The following is a 10,017-nucleotide window of genomic DNA, read 5'->3' as shown; positions in this document are numbered from 1 at the left end:
TTGATGAAAGTGAAACAGGAGAGTGAAAAAGCTGGCTTGAAGCTCAACATTCAAAAAACTGAGATCATGGTATCCGGACCCATCACTTCATGGCAAATAGCAGGAGAAAAAGTGGAAGCAGTGACAGATTTTCTTTTCTTGGGATCCAAAATCACTGCGAATGGTAACTGCAACCATGAAATTAAAAGACACTTGCTCCTTGAAAGGAAAGCTGTAACAAAGTTGCGTGCATGCTAAATCACTTCAGTAGTGTCTGACTCTTTGAGACACTATGGACTCATAGCCTCCCAGGCTCCTCTGTCCATGGGATTCTCCATGCAAGGATACTGGAGTGGTTTGCCATGCCCTTCTCCAGGGGATCTTCCCGACCCAGGGATTGAACCTGTGTCTCTTCCATCTCCTGCATTGGCAGGAGAGTTCTTTACTACTGTCACGCTAGACAGCGTATAAAAAGCAGAGACACCACTTTGCCAACAAAGGTCTGCTAGTCAGAGCTATGGTTTTTCCAGTAGTCATGTACAGATGTGAGAGTTGGACCATAAAGAAGGCTGAACACCAAAGAATTGATGCTTTCAAATTGTAGTGCTCGAGAAGACTCTTAAGAGTCCCTTGGACTGTAAGAAGATCAAACTAATCAGTCCTAAAGGAAATCAACCTTGAATATTTATTGGAAAGACTTATGTTGAAGCTGAAGCTCCAATACTTTGGCCACCTGATGTGAAGAGCCAACTCATTGGAAAAGACCCTGATGCTGGGAAAGATTGAAGGCAAAAAGAGAAGGGGACAACAGAGGATGAGATGGTTAGATGGCATCACAGACTCTATGGACATGAATCTGAGCAAACTCCAGGAGATAGTGAAGGACAGGGAAGCCTAACATCCTGCAGTTCACGGGGTCATAAAGAGTCAGTCGCACACGACTTAGTGACTGAACAGCAACAAAGACTGGCTATGAGTCCATGTCTCTTGGAGCACACACCTCTTTTTCCACAACAGAGAGCTCAGTGACAGTAGAGGAGATAGGAGTGAGGCTAGACTCATGTTTCCATGTGTGGGCAGGATTTTTGGTTGATTGACTGAGTCATTGCCTTTGTCCTAAGAGGTAGGTCAGATACAGATGGAAAAATATCTGGTTTAGATTTGTTAAAAGCTTAGAACTAAGAAGACATAAATGTGGGTTAAACTGTAGATACAAATGAAGATCTTTCTTAGAAATTGCTATCCTTAGAGCTATGCTATTTTAGGAATAAACTTACTGTAAAAGTATGTGTTTTCTCCATTTTGGGGGGTCTGTTAACAGAAAACATGCAAATACTAAAATCTTCTGAAATTTGTAAAAGGTTTGAAAGTCATATTTTTGAATGTGATTTTAAGAGGAACGGCCTCCTTTATGTGTGTGTGGTTTTTTTTCTTTTTTTTTTCCACAGGCTTTTTTTGCCCACAGGTTTTGGCTCTAATGCATTAGTTTTCTGTCAGCTTCTCTAAAGATTCAAAGATAGAGTTTAAATTAAGGATACATTCAAGGGTACCCTTTAGGGTAGGAGCTAACTCTACTCTGATTTTTATTTAGTTGGGAAGCATCCAGAGAAATGCGTTTAGATTATGTAACTAGTCACTTAGGACCCCTAGCCTCCTGCTAACCCAGCGCTCTGGAGAGGCAGTGTGCTGCTGGGAGTAGCTGGGTCAGACTCAGCCCTGTTGCCTAGCAGTCCAAGAGGAGCAGTCATAAGGGGTTGTTGCTGAGCAACCAGGGGGCTGCTGCTGTTGTCTCATCCCCCACGGAGTAGTACAGTAGTGGCGGGCCCGTCCCCATGGGAAAAGCAGTACAGTCTGGCAGGGGGCCAAGCCTCCCTCAGAGGCGCAAGGGTTGTTAGCAGTAAGTATTTGACCTTAGAATCAAAGATGATAACTCGTGTTGTATGAACATGCAAACAGTTTATGGAATTATGGATGTAAGTTTAATTAAACATGAGCTTGGAGCAAGGCAGGCAGCTGTATAACAGCCAGAGTTCTCTTTTCAGATACATTTATTTCAGCTTCTTTCTCCTTCAGACTTCATTGCAATGTCCATTTTCTGGGTCAATGGCAAGTAATTTTTCTTTATGCCTCATGGAGTATGTAACCTGCCCTATTAATGTTATTTAGCCAAAGCAAATATTTACATTTGAGAAAAACCAGCAAGCTAACTCCTGTGTGGTCAAGAGGGCCTGCATGGTGACATATTTGATTCAATATCAATGCAAGGACTTGCTACTGTTACTTGAGATACTGCTTTGAATTTTCTCTTTGTATAGGAAAGTCAGAAGATACTTCACCCGGACCACTTATGACTTTATTTTTTAGTATTTAACATCCATAAAAGACTCTTCAGGAGAGTTGATAGCTGAAGCGAATTAATTCTTGTAAGAAGGCTAAGTTCTGATTTTAGGACTTAAAATGGCCTGTATTGAGTAAAGCTTTTCCTGAAGATCCAGAAACATATATTTAAGGCCAAAAATTGAACTCTTTCAGTGTTTTGGAATAATACACACTTACATGGAAAGCTAAAGTGTGAAATAGAGGAATGAACATCCATCACTGAGAAATAGTTAACACTGACCAGCTAGAGAAAAGTGATGTAAACCTTCCTTATCTCCCTCTCTCTTCCTGTTTTTTCATTCAGTATTTCTGGCCTTGTGCTGTAATCTGCCTGTAAAAGTTTTAGGAAGCAGGCCTTTGGGTACAGAGGAGATTTGTTTGTTGGCATTGGGGTCTGCACTCTTTAAGGGACCTATATTCTTTTTTGAAAAAAGTACTTAAAAACTCCTCTCAAGAAGTGCACACAGATTTTTGTTTCACACACATACACGTCCACATACTAATGTGTCTAAGCCATTCAATTATAGTACAACTGAGAATATAGTGATAGAAAGTTTAAAATGTTTTCTAAGATGCCTTCTTTTTAAAGCTACTTAACATGTAAAAGTGAACTTTTTCCTTTTTATTGTGTCTCATTCGCAGAAGCATTCTATTTGTCTTTGTTATATAAGAGTGCTAATGAATCTAAAGCATATTAGGCCCAGTATATGCCAAGTACTGTTCTATATAGATCGTGTGCTGTGAGTGCTAAGTCACTTCAGTCGTGTCCGACTCTCTGCGACCCCAAGGACTGTCTCCTGCCAGGTTCCTCTGTCCGTAGGATTCTCCAGGCAAGAATACTGGAGTGGGTAATCTTGGTAATCTCCAGGGGATCTCCCCAACCCAGAGATATGCAGGCGAGTTCTTTACTACTAACGCCACCTGGGAAGCCCCTATATATAAGTTAAGCATGTCATTCAACTTTCCCAACAACTGTATGCAAGAGGTAGTATTATTATGGATTTTTACGCGTGGAGAAGTCTAGGCCTGCCCAGAAAGGTCAAATTACCAGGACAAATGTGCACACAAAAGATTTATAATCAGAAAGTCCGTATTCAGAATCATAACGCTTCTCAATCATAACTGTATATTTTGAGCACTGTATTATTTCATGAAGTGATATTCACAACAAACTGTTTTTGGGTTATAATGATATAATGAGATAATGCAAAATACTGAAAACTGTGGAATCTTTTACATAATTAAATTTGTTTAATTTATTGTTTGGGCCTATATAGTCCATAGTCAGAAGCCTTTTAAATCAAACTTTTTTATATCCATCCAAATTCTGTGGATATACAAAATAAATTTAGTAGGCATTTTGCACTGAGGTTGTTTCTCTTCAGGATGAAATGTGAGATATATTTTAGTTGGTATGTGAGATGTGAAGGAAGAGGAAATGGTTAAAAAAAATAGAGGAAATGAATAAGTGACTGTTTTGGGGTCAGTTCTCCCAAAATGTCATATTTCTTAGAGGTTTGTGATAAGAAGCATCAAGGAACTGCCTTTTAGTCATGAGAAAAATAATACAGGGGGAAAGTTGTATGTAAAAGCTAGGTCAACGGTCCAGGAGTATTTTCAGCAGTGATGCATAGCAGATCAATTACAGGCTTTCTAGTCAGACAGGGCTGAATGTGAACCCTGTCTTTGTGATTTATTAGCTGTGTGACGTTAGAAGAGGTATCACCATCTCTAAGCTTTGAAAAAAGTCTTTTTCTTTTTTGGAAAAAAAGATTAATTGTGATGATAAAGTGGAATAAAATGCAAAGTGTCTAGCAAGACTCATGAGACAGGTGTTTATTAAATGTTGAAATTTTTTTTCTCCTCTCCTAGCAGCAACACAAACAAAATGAGGGTTATCCTAGGGACCTGAAGGGTCAAGGCAGTTTCATAGTGGGATTGTGGGGAGAAAGTTGCTCAGCATTTTAAAGATTCTTGTTCAACTTTGCCAAATTGTTATGTAAAAACAATGTTACAATATAGGCATTATATTTTTAATTAGAAGACCTGATTTTACTTTGCCTATGGTTATATATTGATTTGAACCTTAGGAAACAGGATGTTTAACTGCACTAATTGAATCTGAAACATGAATATATTTCTGATTCTTAGTCATGTTTGTCAGTTCCTCTTAATTCATTCTTTAGCTACTGAGGCTTCATTCAAAAATTTTTGAATTAAAAATTTTAGATAGATTAGAGATATGACACAGGAAAATTTTTGATTTTGGTCATTTGTGTATATTTCTTATCAACTGCTCTAGCTGTAACCCTGTGTCCCCTGAAACAAGGTCTTGGTTTTCTCTGTGGCACCTACCACATAGTAGTGGTGGTTTAGTTGCTAAGTCATGTCCAACTCTTGCGACCCCATGGACTATAGCCTGGCAGACTCCTCTGTCCAGGAGATTCTCCAGGCAAGAATACTGGAGTGGGTTGCCATTTCCTTCTCCAGCGGATCCTCCTAACCCAGGGATTGAACCCAGGTCTCCTGCATTGCAGGCAGATTCTTTGATGAATGACAGAATGAATAAAACAGGTTATTTGCGATCTTATGTACATACAATAGCTATTAAAAGTTTTGAAAATGTAGCAGTTGCCAAGGATCTGGTTAGTAGGGTAGTTTAAAAACTATTGCAGTTGTAGAAATCAAGCATATACAGTAGAAAAAAATAGAAGATACTAGTCTAAGGGTTAAAAGAGGGAAACTTAAGAATAAAGAAATTTGAAGAGAATACTGTAGTGCTAATTTAGTTGTGATCACTTTTATAAATGGGCTTACCAGGCGGTGCTAGTGATTAAGAACCTGCCTACCAGTGTAAGAGACAAGAGATGCGGTTTCGATCTCTGGGCCAGAAACATCCCCTGGAGAAGGGCATGGCAACCCACTGTAGTTTTCTTACCTAGAGGATCCCATGGACAGAGGAGCCTGATGGGTTACAGTCCATAGGGTCGTAAAAAGTCAAACATGACTGAAGTGACTTAGCAAATATAAGTGTATTTCAGCTCTTATAAAAGGTGAAAGGAACATGATATGGAATATCTGAAAATGCTAGAGATAAAATACCGAGTGCTGTAGATGGATGAATAAAACATTGCCATTCAAGATGTTCACAGGCTGCTAAGAGAGACAGACGTGCACAGAGCCGTCATGAGAAGTCGACCATGATAAGTGCATCAGAGAGTTATGAACAAAGTCATTTAGGGGCAGGTGTTATGACTCATAAGAAACTCGAGCAGTTCCAAAGAGCTTTACCAAAGCAGCAACCTTTGAGTTTATTTTTAAGGAAGCTCAGAGCTTACTCGTGAGAGCATAGGGGTATGACCTGCATTCTGGGCAGAAGGAGCAGGAAGTTTTTAATATGGCCTATTTGTGCAATTTTTTTGGTATTTGTTGCTAGCTCTATGTGGCCAAGGCATTCAAACCAGCACATTTTATCACATCTTGTACAAAGTCTGGGCTTTCCAGGTAGCTCTAGTGGTAAAGAACCCGCCTGCCCATGCAGGAGACCCCAGAGACATGGGTTTAATCCCTGGTTCAGGAAGAATCCCCTGGAGAAGGAAATGGCAATCCACTCCAGTATTCTTGCCTGGAGAATCCCATGGACAGAGGAGCCTGGTGGGCTATAGTGTATAGGGTTGCAAAGAGTTGGACATTACTGAAGTGACTTAGCATGCATGCACTTAGAAAATCTAATCAGTAAATATTGGTTTTTGAATATCTGGGTGAATGAGTGAACAAACTTACCTTCCTAATATGGGACAGTAGTTTTCAAATAAAATAATTATACTTCACTGAAGGTTGTGTTTCTTTACTTGCTTATACCTGTGCAGTTTAAAGAAAAATTAAACTATATGACCTCTGATTAACATTCGTCTCATTGGCTTTTAAGAAAACATAGCCGTGGACTTTATTCCTATCATTCTGTTCTTTTCTCTCTGCACTTAATTTCTATACTTTCGTGGTTTGTTTAGACGCATGAGTTCAAATATGTTCCTTTTTGTTTTTTAAAGTCTAAAGTAAAACCTCCCTAAATGGAGGCCACAGTACTATTTATACATGAAGTGATATTTGGGTTGATATTTTTAATTTCCTCTTTAGAAGCGGAACAAACATCATATTGTGCACATTCTCCATTCTCCAAGTAAAAACCTACAATGCAGTGATGGGGAATGGGATGGTATTTCCTGTTACAAAGTGTCCAGTAATATCTGGAGGATTTAGCTGAATATTAGAGATTGTATTAACATTTGTGGCACAAATGACAGTTGGGTTTATTAAATGGCAGTTTCAGCCAATTAAGATTTTGCATAGTTTTGAGTTCCTTTTCTTTCCCTTTTCAATTTCAGTATGTCTTCGGAAGGCAAATATATTAGCGTATGATTCCTTTGGTATTTTGTTTTTCCTTTGGAAGCCAAAACAAAACTCTTCAGAACATCATAGTCCCAAAAGGAAGCTGTAAGACTTGGGAGTGTGATCACAGCTACCTTTTTAGGATCCCAAATCAAATCCGGTGTTAAACACAAGAAGCACATTTTTTACTTATGCAGGACTTCAGAGAGAGTAATAAAATAACATTGTGTATTTGTGTTTTATCGTCTGTGATCTTTCTTGATTCCCAGAACAACCTGGAGAGATAAGCAGGGTAAATATTTTCATCCCCATTCGATAAGCAAGGCTTTCTCATTTACCTGTGAAAAAGAATGAGTCTTCAAATTCAGCATCTGATACAGGGGTGAGCTGGAGCTAGAACTGACTTTAGTATTTCTGCCTTGATGTTGCAAGCCCTGAGGATTTTCTTTTACTGACTTACTTGTAAGCTGTGAGGAAATGTGGGAAGCAAAGGAAAGAGAAAAGTAATGAAATTATTTGCAAATGAACTTGAAAGATGGCTAGCATGATGCTGTTGGCATTTGGAGAAAAAGAATTTATTTGAGCATCATGGTAAAATATTACTACCACGTAGAATTCCTAGGTTTTACGCAAATTACAAATTCAGTTACTGTCCCAGTGTGAGTGGTCTGTGGAATATGGACTGGAAGGAGCATTTCTCAAACTGGGAAGACTAGTGAGAGATGTAATGTCTGTAAGAATCATTGAGGTGGAGGCAGGTGTGGGTGAGGAGAGTGGAATTAGATGGTGCCTGTGGGAATGGAATTGAAAGGAAGAGTGAGTTTGAGGACAATTATGAACCTGGGATAGACAGAATTTGGTGGCTTATTAGAAAGGAAAGAAGAAAACAGCAAACAGTGCTGGACTCTCCTACTCTGAATGACCCTAGTAAAGTTAGCACATACAAGCATAGGAATATTGATGTGTCTGGCTCCATGCTTTATAGAAGAAGGAACAGATGATCTCCGTAACATGAAACATGGCTCTCTCATCTAGGACAACTAAGCACTTGCCATGCGTCTGCTCAAATATGTAGACTGCCTGAGTGAAAGGGAGCCTGGTTTACACACGATTGGTAGTAGCCACCTCTGTCAGAAGTGTCTGTGGAAATGAAAATAACTCAGTTGTTTTCTATATTATTAGCTTTAAAATGGGGCTTTTGATGTAGAAATACCTAAAAGGACAGGAACAAGGAAACCATGCAAGTGTATCAGATGCCTATTCATAGCAAAATTTCAAGTTACCCTTTGATGCTGAGGCATTATGTGTGGGCCAGGTTTTATTGGGTGGATTTTCTCTTCCAGAATTCCAATCACTGTGTTATATAGTTGAGGAAAACAATGTCCTTGCTCCTTGGCATTGAAATTCGAAGATGAACTGCAGGGATGTATGGCTTTTAAAGTCACACATCTGAGAAAGGCTGTCACTCAGCTAGTGAAACTATTTTCAGTGGAAAGTTGAAAAGCTGAAGAAAGCAATGTATTTTGCTCTATTGTTGATTTTACTATTTAGTAGGTATGTCTCCAACTGTTCACGTTACATGGTCTTGGGGCAAAACACAAGAAAAGTTGATCCAAATCCAATTGGTGGGTTTGAATAGGTGACAAAATAATAATAACAAAAAAAAATTTTTAAACAGGGAACAAAATAATAAGAGAGTGCTGAGCTGCTTTCTCACGGAAATTTATCCTGCTCTTATTGTAAGTCAGAAACAAAAGAAGATGAGGAATGAAAAAATAGCAATGAACGTTATTTTTAAAATTGTGTGTCATTTTGTCATTAAGTTAGATGTTATTGCCCAAGGAACCATTTGTTCTTTTCCAAAACAGACAAGGAACAAAGGATGTTTATCTTAATACATCTCTTTTTCCCCTTTGTTTCCTTCAAGGGTCATGGTATACTGAAAAGGCACTCAATCAAGAGAAATCTGGGGGGAGCTGGAAACCATCAAGTTATTGAGGCCACACAGGGGGCAGAAAAGATAGAGGTGGGTATGCTTTTGATCCGTCAATCCTGCTATTGAGGGTGTCCCTGAAAATGTCTTTGTTGCTATAGAGCCAGAGGAAAGCAAAGGAAGAGTAAAGTGGGAGGTCTTTATTTTAGAAAACAAATCAATATGGTTAAATGGAAGCTTGATAGAATCTATTGTTAATGTCAAATTAATAGCATGCATGCGAAGAACTTGAGCTACACATTTCCATCCAGTGTCTGCCAGGGACCAGTGATTAGTACACAGACTAAGCTTGGTGTGATATTTACATTCTTAGCTGTGTTTATTTAAACTGTACCTAACAAAGGCAGCTAGCCCACCAAAATAAAGTTTTAAATTTATATCCTTTAGAACAGAAGAAAAATTTATAATATTATGTATAAGCTTGTGTGTGTGCTCAGTCATATCCTACTCTTTGCAACCCCATGGACTGTAACCCTCCAGGCTCCTCTTTCCATGGAATTTTCCAGGCAAGAATACTGGAGTGGGTTGCCATTTTCTACCCCAGAGGGTCTTCCAGACCCAGGACCCAGAGATCAAACCACCATCTCTTGCGTCTCCTGCATTGGCAGGCAGATTCTTCACCACTGCGCCACCTGGGAAGCTTGTAAATTTACCACTCTTCTAATACTGATCTCGCTAGAGACCGTAGCGATAGCTTCATAATCAGTACATAGAAGGAAATAGTTTTGATGACACTAACTGGTAGACATAAATATCAAATACTTTTTGAGAAACAGTTTTCTGTGTGCTGCTGATGGCCTCTCTCATCTCAGTGCTGTTTTCCCACCGGGAGGTAGAAATTTGCTCCCCTCCTACCGTTAAGATGGCACACCAGAGACCATGGAGTAAGTCTCAGACTGCAGGAAGCCTCCTCCCACTCTTGGATTCCATGAGAACACAGCTCCAAGGGAACAGGAAAATGGAAGACATTACATTTGCTTTGGGCTCATTGTCTGGGTTTCTAAAAAGCAATACAGCTTTCCTGTTAACCTGCTGTGATTTCATTTAAACAGTGGCAGTGGGTTCATTTTCTTGTGTCATCTGAGCATTTTTAGTACTTTTATGTCAACTTTTTAAGTTTGTGTCAGTGGAAATTGAAATCTACCTTTAGTAAAAGGTAGAACTAATACAAAAACTTTTATCAGAAAGCATTTATATTTCTACATAAACGACTAGAATCTCCGTACTAAAACAAGTACACTTATAAATGTTAATTTTTTTATTTAAGGAAAATTGAA

At 39.0% G+C, this 10,017-nt stretch overlaps 1 protein-coding gene across 9 annotated transcripts in view; it reads left to right on the top strand.

Annotated features, from left to right (window-relative positions):
• The first annotated feature begins 1,785 nt into the window (after positions 1-1,785).
• The window catches only part of PKIB (cAMP-dependent protein kinase inhibitor beta), a 103,110-nt gene continuing 94,878 nt past the window's right edge, over positions 1,786-10,017 (top strand). For all 9 annotated transcript variants that reach the window (XM_081529408.1, XM_081529404.1, XM_081529406.1 and 6 more), the window contains exons 1-2: positions 1,786-1,876; positions 8,675-8,773. The gene's annotated coding sequence lies outside the window, so the exon portion shown is untranslated. The remainder of the gene's footprint in view (positions 1,877-8,674; positions 8,774-10,017) is intronic.

The sequence above is a fragment of the Giraffa tippelskirchi genome, chromosome 9, assembly GCF_054371585.1.
Source record: "Giraffa tippelskirchi isolate mGirTip1 chromosome 9, T2T-mGirTip1v1.2.pri, whole genome shotgun sequence".
In the NCBI taxonomy this organism is placed as follows: Eukaryota; Metazoa; Chordata; class Mammalia; order Artiodactyla; family Giraffidae; genus Giraffa; species Giraffa tippelskirchi.
This window is presented reverse-complemented; position numbering and strand designations above follow the sequence as displayed.